Raw genomic sequence first — 10,821 nt, 5'->3', positions numbered from 1 at the left:
TTATCCCCTCTTTCTGCACAAGTAAAAATCACTCACTCCTTTTCGAGGAAAAAAAGAAGAGAGAGAAATTCTTCTCAAAAAATGAAGGGTAATCATGCATAAAGTTTTCAAACTAGGGGCATTTGGTTATGCCTCATCCAAGTAAGTGCAAATCCCATCAGAAGTGGGCAGATAAGTTCAAATTGTTTGCTACAAGACTTCATTGGGTGAATTCTAAACTTGTTTCATCTAAAGTTCCAACAAGATCAGAAGCAATCCAAAGGTAAAGAGTTAAAAGCCAAAATTAATACAAATTATCTATGGAATACTTTCTTGTTTTTGTGGGAAAAATAAAATACAGTTCAAGCATCATTCAGGCTCCAGGTCCGCCTGCGGGAAGTTCTCCTAGAGCCACCTCTAGAAGAGCCACCCTGAGTGTCTCCTTCATGACTTGCATAAAACTGAGATTCTTGTTGCCGGTTCTGAAGTTCAAGATTTCTGATCCTCTCCTCCAAGGATCTTGTGTTGGCATCAGCTAATGCCATTCGGTTGGTCTGAAAAATTAACAAAGACAAATGTTAGATCAATTATCGTGGAAGTTCAAGAAAAAGCACCCGGAAAGCATCATCTTATACCCAGTTCACTTCATTGAGCACATATTGAGAAGATTGAGTGCACGCTACCAGTTGCAAACCTCCAATCATCCACATGCTTTCTTCCTCAAGATCAGCACTGACTTGAAGCACAGATTCACCAGTTCACAAATAGCTCAACAATTCAAAAATGCCCCAAAGACAAAAGAACAACATGATCACACAAGGGTTTCCAACCAGATATTCCAACAAAATTGCCACACTCATCGAAAGTAAAACCCCAGGTTCCAAGGTAGAGAAGCCTATTGGTCATCATAACTCAAGATTGAGATAGAGAAGCCTCTCAATCGCCCCAGGTTCCGAAGTAGATAAGCCCCTTGGTTACCTTCCATTCAGATCGAGGTAGAGAAGCCAAGGGTCGTCACAATTCAAGATTGAGATAGAGAAGCCTCTCAATCACCCTAGGTTCCGAGGTAGAGAAACCACTTAGTTACCTTCAATTTAGATCGAGGTAGCTGCCCTTTGGTCATCACAATTCAATATTGAGATAGAGAAGCCTCTCAATTGCCTCAGGTTCTAAGGTAAAGAAGCCCCTTGGTTACCTTTCATTCAGATTGAGGTAGAGAAGCCCCTTGGTCACCCACAATTCAAGATTGAGTTAGAGAAGCCTCTCAATCACCCCTAGTTCCAAGATAGAGAAGCCCCTTGGTTACCTTCCATTCAGATTGAGGTAGAGAAGCCCCTTGGTCACCATAATTCAAGATTGAGATAATAAAGCCTCTCAATCATCCTAGGTTCCGAGGTAGAAAAGCCCCTTGATTACCTTCCGTTCAGATTGAGGAATAGAAGCCCCTTGGTTGCCCAAAATTCAAGATTGAGTTAGAGAGGCCACTCAATCGCCCCAGCATCTGAGGTAGAGAAGCCCCTTAGTTACCTTCCATTCAGATTGAGGTAGAGAAGCCCTTTGGTCGCCCACAATTCAAGATTGAGATAGAGAAGCCTCTCAATCACCCCAGGATCGAGGTAAAGAAGCTCCTTGGTTATCTTCCATTCAGATCGAGGTAGAGAAGTCCCTTGGTCGCCCACAATTCCAGATTGAGATAGAGAAGCCTCTCAATCGCCCCAAGTTCTAAGGTAGAGAAGCCCCTTGGTTACCTTCCATTCAGATCAAGGTAGAGAAGCCCCTTGGTCGCTCACAATTCAAGATTAAGATAGAGAAACCTCTCAATCGCCCCAGGTTTTGAGGTAGAGAAGCCCCTTGGTTACCTTCCATTTAGATTAAGATAGAGAAGCCTCTCAATCGCCCCAGGTTCCAAGGTAGAGAAGCCCCTTGGTTACCTTCCATTCAAGATCGAGGTAGAGAAGCCCCTTGGTCCCCCTCCCCCCTTCCCCCTTCCCCCCCACATGCGGATTGAGATAAAGAAGCCTCTCGATCAACCCTAGATTCAGACTGAGATAGAGAAGCCTCTTAGCCACCTCAGAATTCAAGATTCATTTCAGGTTTATCAGATAACAAGTAGGTTAAGTATTTACAATTTTCATTCATCAAAACAGCAGAGCACTAGTTCTATGTCGCAAGGTTTTAGGTTCTAGGGCTAGGTAATCTTTGAAAAGTCAATCTCAATTAAATCATGGCTGCTAAAATCAGTCTTTTTTTTACATTGACATTCGCTTTGCAAGCTTTGTCAATAAGGGGCATTCTGTAGACACTCAATTTTGCACCCATAATTTAATCGTGGAAGATAGCTAGAGTGGCCATTCATATACCCAAAATTTTAGAGTTGCATTACATGCATTAAATTCATTCATTGCATATCATTAAAATGATCTTAAGGGTCTAACGGTCGCGACGGTATGTCCTATTCCCAAATTAGACTGTCGGATTGAAAGATATCACATGATCAAGTTTACAAGATCTGCATGCATTTTGTTTGGGTAGAACCGATCACACATGATTAATTTAAATTAATTCTAATTGGTTAGAAAATTAAAATTAATTAAATAATTTTGTGATTGATCGTTAGTTAGTGTCAAAAATAGACTTGCTTGCATGAGAATAAAGTGGATAATAAGATAACAAAGAAGCTGTGGATAATCAAGCCTTTTTTGGGATATTTATCTATAAGATAATTATCACTTTTAAGACCTGAATATCAAGAAAAATGGATTAATTTTTAAAATATGGATTAAAAATGCATCTAGGTGCAGTTCCCGACTCAAAAATGCTCAAAACAGGAGTCCAAATTGGACTAAAACTCAAACGCGGACTTGGCACCCAAGAGGGCCATTTGGCACTCTTGGAGTGCTGATTGGCACATGACAAGTGCTAATTGGCACATGACAAGTGCCGATTGGCCCATATTTTTGGCCTAGACCGGAGACTCCATGATTGAGATAAAGCCTATATTTTTTGACTTTTTAGAGATAAGGACCCGTTCCAATTCATATTTAATCTTATTCAGCATATTTTTTGAAGCATCCCAACCTCTATAAATAGAGGAAACAAATCAGAATTATGGGCTCTTCTTTTTCTAACTTTTCAGTTCCCCTTACGTTAAAGATGTTCTGGAAGCTTTTGCTTTAGGAATTTCTTTTTTGTAAGTAAAGTATTTTAGACTTCAAAGAGGTGAACAAACTTCTTTGATTTCCAAAATATTCTTTCATTAGAAGAGCACGCTCATGCAATAGGTATTCTGTTTATTTTTCTTTCTCTCTTTTCTTCCATTAATTAGTATGTTATTGTTCATCTCATGAATGTGATTAACAAGTTTTATTGTGTCTTGTTCTTAATATATAATTGCCATGCTTAGATACTTTGTTGGGATTTTCTTTGATATGTTCTTTAGATGATGTTTATTTTAATTCTTTCTCTTTGATTTTCAATCTGCTAATGATTACCAAAGTTCTTTTTTTTTAAACACAAAACTGATCTGTATTTTCAATAAATACAAATCTAATTTTTTCTAGACACAAAACTGATTTTTATTTTCATTAAATGCATATCTGATTTTTTTAAAATACAAAAACTGATCTGTATTTTCATTAAATATAGATAAGATTTTTTAGCACAAAAACTTATCCGTATTTTCATTAAATACAGATTTTTTTCCAAACTCAAAACCAATTTGTATTTTCATTAAATACAGATCTAAAAATTTTTCTAAAAACGTTTTCTTTATTATAAAATTGCAAATTTTGAAATTTCAAAGAAGGAATTAAGAGTTAGATTAAAGCCTTTTTTAAAATATGTGATGCATGCATAATAAGTTTGTCTCATGAATGTGAATCCTCTTTCAAAAGTTTTTTATTGGTTTTCAACAATAGATCTGATTTTTTTATAAACCGAATCTCATTTTTTTTAACTTTTCAAAACATATCTAATTCTTTTTAACCCATTACGAAAACAGATCTAACTTTTTTTTACAAACCAAATCTTTAAAAAATAAATAAATAAATCTGATTTTACTTTAAAAAGGGGATATCATTCATAAGGCAAATTTATTTAAATTAATTTTTGTCAAGTGTTTGTCATGTATGTTACAACATATCATTCAACATCATGAAAAAAATGGTATATTGGTCATTAAAGTCTAGAAGACTAGACTCGGTCAGGGCGGAATGGGCACCCACATTCCCATTCCGTAACCTAGGATTTTTGGATAGGTAGATTAGTGTTCTGTCTTTTAATTTTGGTAGATTGTAACTAGGACCAAAGCTTTGTATTCTACTGCATAGATTGTAACTAAGACCCAAAGTCTTGTAAGGGTAATTTACCAAAATTGTATTTTTCTTTATTCAATCAATGACATTCAAACTATTTTGAACATGTAATTTGTATTTACTTTTTCTTTTTCTTTTTTTGTATTAAAAATAAGTGGCAACTCCATACCACTACCCGAAAGAGAGGTGCCCTTACAAGCACCCAAATCTCTTTTTTGAAAGCACCCCTTTTGCGGTCTTTCACATTTCCCAAAACATCTAAGATGAGCAAAAATACCTTGATACCTCTAAAATGACGAAAAATACCCTAAAACTAGAAAAATGACAAAAAGCAAATATCTCAAAACCTCTAAAATGACCAAAATACTTTTGAAACCACTAAAATGACCAAAATACCCCGGGAAACCATTAAAATGATGAAAATACTCTGAAACTACTAGAATGACCAAAATACCTTCAAAACCTAAAAAAATACCAAATACCTCTTAAACCTCTAAAATGACGAAATTAATCCTGAAACCATATTAACAAAAATACCCCTGAAATCACAAGAATGACCAAAATTCCCCCCCCCCCCCCCCCCCCGGCCAAAACCCGAAACCATTAAAAGGAGAGGAATGCCCCAAAACCTCATAACAACCAACAATAATTCAACTTGAATGACAAAATTATCCCCAAACCACTCAAATGACCAAGAATACCTCGAAAACAGTAAAAATGACCAAAATACCTCTAAAACCTCAGAAATGACCAAAATACCTCTAAAACCTCTAAAATGACGAAATTTATCCTGAAACCATAATAACAAAAATACCCCTAAAATCACTAGAATGACCAAAATTACCCCCCCCCCCCCCCCCCCAACTCAAGACCACTAAAAAGAACAGAATGCCCCAAAACTTCTAAACAACCAACAATACATTGACTTGAAAGACCAAATTATCCTGAAACCTCTCAAATGACCAAAAATACCTCGAAAACAGTAAAAATGACCAAAAATACCCTGAAAACTCTAAAAGACAAAAGTACCCCAAAACATGTAAAAGGATTAAAATAATATCCCCACAATCAAAAAATGACCAAAATGCCCTCAATTCTTCTAGAATGAGCAAAAAGACTCTGAAATCTCAAAAATGACCAAAATACCGCAAAATCACTAAAATGATTTAAAAAAAATACCCCAAAACCTGCAAAATGATTAAAATAACCACAAAATTGCAAAAATTGACCAAAATAAACCTCAAATCCTCTAAAATGAGCACGAACACCTGAGACCTATAAAATTACCAATATATCCCGAAACCATCTAAATGACTAAATGCCTCGAAACTTTTAAACAGGCATAAAATACTCGAAACCTTCAAAATAACCAAAATTTGCAGGCTATATTGTGTCATTAAGTGGTTTCAGGGGTTTTGTGGTCATTTTTGAGGTTAAAGAGTATTCTAGTCATTTTAAATATTTCAATATATTTTGGTCATTTTACAGATTTCCAGGGAATACTGGTCATTTTAGAGGTTTGGGTTTTTTTTTTTTTTGGGGTCATTTTATAGGTTTTTGGTTATTTTGGCCAGTTTAGATGTTTCGTGGGCATTTTTGATCATTTGAAGTTTCAGAGGTATTTTGTTCATTTTAAAAAAATTTGGAATATTTTGGTCGGTTTCGAGTTTTTTTTGTCATTGTAGAGGATTTTAGGGCATTTTGGTCATTTTAGTGATGTCGAAGTGTTTTTTTTTATCATTTGAAAATGTTTGGGGTATTTTGGTCATTTACGAGGTATCGAGATTTGACTGCTCATTTCACTCGTTTCAGGGGTTTTTTGTTCTTTTTAGAGGTTTTGGTGGTTATTTTAGTCATTTTAGAGATTTTGGGGCTATTTTGGTTAGTCAAGAGGTTTCAGAGTTTTTTTTTTCCTTTTGGTGTGGTGGTTTTGGGGGTATTTTGGTAATTGTGGTGATTTTGGAGGCATATTGGTCATTCTAGTGATTTCAAGTGAATTTTAATCAAAATTTCCAAGACTAAAAAAAAATTTATTTTACTCATGAGAATTACCAAAATATAAAAAACTTTTTAATGCCCCAAAACCTCTAAAATGACCAAAGTATCCTTAGAACTTCCAAAATGACAAAAATGCACCATAAATGTCCAAAATACCCCAAAAACCTAAACAATGTCCAAAACGCCACCAAAACCTGCAAAACGAGCACAACACCCACCAAAACTTTTAAAACGACCAAAATACCATTGAAACCTTTAAAATAAGCAACAAACCCACAAAACCTCTAAAAATAACCAAAATACCCCTAATCTAAGCCAAAATACACTCGAAATCTCTCCAATGAACAAAATACCATTGAAACCTTAAAAATGACCAAAATACACCCAAAACCTTTAAAATGATGGAAATACCACCAAAAACCTAATAAATTACTAAAATAACCCTGAAACCTCTCAAATGACCAAAATACCATTAAACCTATAAAATGACCAAAGTTCCCCAAAACATCTACAATGAACAAAAATACCTCAATACCTCTAAACTGATGAAAAATGCCCTAAAACTTGCAAAATGACAAAAAATATATATATCTCTCAAAATCTCCAAAATGACCAAAATACTTTTGAAACCACTAAAATGACCAAAATACTTTTAAAATCACTAAAACGACCAAAATACCCTGAGAAGCCTCTAAAAGGATGAAAAATACTCTAAAACCACTAGAATGAGCGAAATACCTTCAAAACCTCAGAAATGAACAAAATACCTCCGAAACCTCTAAAATGACGAAATTAATCTTGAAACTATAATAACAAAAATACCCCTGAAATCACAAGAATGTCCAAAATTCCCCCCACCCCAACCCAAAACCATTAAAAGGAACAGAATGCCTCAAAACTTCAAAACAACCAACAATACATTGACTTGAATGACCAAATTATCCCGAAACCTCTCAAATGACCAAGAATACCTTGAAAACTATAAAAATGACCAAAAATACCCTGAAACCTATACAAGGATTTAAATAATACCCCCACAATCACAAAATGACCAAAATGCCCTCAATACTTCTAGAATGAGCAAAAAGACCCTGAAACCTCTAAAATGACCAAAGTACCGAGAATCGGCTAAAATTATGAACAATACCCCAAAACTTGTAAAATGATTAAAATACCCCCAAAAAAATTGCAAAAATGACCTCAAATCCTCTAAACTGATCAGGAAAACTTGAGGCCTCTAAAATTACCAAAATATCCTGAAACCATCTAAATGACTAAATACTTGAAACTTTTAAACGGGCCTAAAATACTTGAAACCTTCAAAATAACCAAAATTTTCGGGTTATATTGTGTCATTAAATGGTTTCAGGGGTATTGTGGTCATTTTTGAGGTTTTAGAATATTTTTTATCATTTTAGAGGTTAAAGAGTATTTTGGTCATTTTACAAATTTTAAGGGAATACTAGTCATTTTAGAGGTTTGGGTTCTTTTTTTTTTTTTTGTGGTCATTTGATAGGTTTTTGGTTATTTTGGCCAATTTAGAGATTTCACCGGCATTTTGGTCATTTGAGGTTTCAGAGGTATTTTGTTCATTTTTTAGATTTTGGGAATATTTTGATTGGTTTCAAGTTTTTTTGGTCATTGTAGAGAATTTTGGGGCAATTTGGTCATTTTAGTGATGTCAATGTGTATTTTTTAATCATTTTAGATGTTTGGGGCATTTTGGTCATTTACTAGGTCTCAAGATTTGAATGCTTATTCTAGCCGTTTCAGGGGTGTTTTGGTCATTTTGGAGGTTTTGGGGGTTATTTTAGAGATTTGGGGCTATTTTGGTTAGTTGAGAGGTCTCAAGATTTTTTCTTTTGGCGTTTGGTGGTTTTGGGGGTATTTTGGTGATTTTGGGGGTATATTAGCAATTCTAGTGATTTCAAGTGAATTTTCATCAAAATTTCCTAGACTAAAAAAAATATATATATTACTTGTGAGGATTACCAAAATATCAAAAAACCTTTTAATGCCCCCAAAACCTATAAAATGACCAAAATACCCTTAGAACTTCCAAAATGACTAAAAAGCACCACAAATATCCAAAATATCCCAAAAACCTAGACAATGACCAAAACACCCCCAAAACCTGCAAAACGAGCACAATAACTCCCAAAACTTTTAAAATGACCAAAATACCATTGAAACCTCAAAAATAAGTAAAATACCCTCAAAACCTCTAAATATGACCAAAATACCCCTACTCTAAGCCAAAATACACTCGAAATCTCTCAAACGAACAAAATACCCTTGGAACCTTAAAAATGACCAAAATACTCCCAAAACCTCTAAAAATACCCCCAAAACCTAATAAATTACTAAAATAACCCTGAAACCTCTCAAACGACCAAAATACCATGAAACCTATAAAATGACCAAACTTCCCCAAAACATCTAAAATGAGTAAAAATACCTTGGTACCTCTAAAATGACGAAAAATACCCTAAAACCTTAAAAATGACAAAAAAAAACAAATATCTTGAAACCTCTAAAATGACCAAAATACTTTCGAAAGCACTAAAATTACCAAAATACCCCGAGAAACCTCAAAAATGACGAAAAATACTCTGAAAACACTAGAATGATCAAAATACCTCTAAAATGATAAAATTAATTGATGCGAACCTCAATCGACGTGCTTTGAAACTCAACAAATAATATTGGAATACTTGCCCAAGAAAGCTAAATTTCAGATTTTTATAGAAACCCCAACCCAACATTTATAAATGAAACACGAATCAAATGTATAAGTAACAGAACTTGACCCAATAATTATAACTGAATCACGAACCGAATGTATAAAATTTCAACGCTACAAGGGAAAATTCCTGATAAGTTCACAGTTCTTTTATAACCAAAAGAAGAAGCAAAACCTCACGTGTTTTCTGATTTTTATTCAATAAACCCCCCATTACAATGAGTGCATGTTATTTATAAGACTTGACTGAAAATAGGAAAATATATTTTTTTTTTTTGAAAGTACTAAATAATAGAAGTCTAAATTAAGATTGATTTGGTCTAAAATTAGCGGCTCCAAAATAGGAAAATAGCTATAAAAAAAAACATTCTTAATAATAGAAGCCTAAAATTAAGTGGATTTAGTCTGAAATTAGCAGCTCCAACATAGGGACAATAGCTATTAATTGGCATGGAGTTGGAAAGTCAATCAACCATTAATCCACACCATAAATCACGCCCAATTAAGCCAGATTAGCCCTATCAATAACTTGGATTAAATTTATTATGTCTTCATCTTCCTTTGGGCCAAGCTTGGAATGTCTTATGTAAGAATCAATCCAAATCTCTTAAATCAGCTCATTAAGTGTTTTTCTGATCTTTTTGGAACTTGCTCTAGTAATAGTCCCAACTGAAACATGCAATGGACCCTTTAATGCTTATTGATTCTCATCATTAATCCTAAAATCATAATAACAAATATACTCCAAAAATCACTAGAATGATCAAAATTACCCCCCCCCCCCCACCCGAAAAGATTAAAAGGAACAAAATGCCCCAAAACTTCAGAACAACCAACAATACATCGACTTGAAAGACCAAATTATCCCGAAACCTCTCAAATGACCAAAAATACCTCGATAACAGTAAAAATGGCCATAAATACCCTGAAAACTTAAAAACAAAAATACCCCAAAACTTGTAAAAGGATTAAAATAATACCCCACAATCACAAAATGACCAAAATGCCCTCAATTCCTCTAGAATGAGCAAAAAGACCTTGAAACCTCTAAAATGACCAAAATACCGCGAAATCGCTAAAATGATCAAAAATACCCCAAATCCTGTAAAACGATTAAAATACCCCAAAATCACAAAATTGACCTCAAATCCTCTAAAATGAGCACGGAAACATGAAACCTCTAAAATAACCAAAATATCATGAAACCATCTAAATGACTAAATACCTTGAAACTTTCTAACGTACCTAAAATACTCGAAACCTTTAAAATAACTAAAATTCTCGGGTTATATTGTGTCATTAAGTGGTTTCGGGATATTGTGGTCATTTTTGAGCTTGTAGTCAAAATCTAGCCGAACGTCAAAAAACTTGAACCTTTATCTTTTCAATTATTATAAAATTTCAGCTTTTAGCCGAGAAAATAGCTCATTTTCAAGTATTTGAATGTAACAACGAAAATGAGCTGCAAAATATTTCAGGTTTCAGCTATTTGGTACATGGAATAAACAATAATATTTTTTTAATTCCAAATAATTATATGAACCATAACTTCCATTCACAACATGTAGAGTAACTAGAAAACTCACCTAAAAAAACAATTTTATTTTTCAAATACACGCTAGTTCACAAGCATTAAATAAAATCAACAATCCAAAATAGTTAAAACATATTATGTGTCCGTTTAGCATGATTAATTTTGCCTACTTATTTTACTATTCAGTATATTTTTGCTACTATTCACAAGTCCCACTGTACTTTTTGGTACTATTCATAAGTCTCACTATACTA

This window comes from Castanea sativa, chromosome 4, assembly GCF_040712315.1.
Source record: "Castanea sativa cultivar Marrone di Chiusa Pesio chromosome 4, ASM4071231v1".
Taxonomy (NCBI): Eukaryota; Viridiplantae; Streptophyta; class Magnoliopsida; order Fagales; family Fagaceae; genus Castanea; species Castanea sativa.
This window is presented reverse-complemented; position numbering follows the sequence as displayed.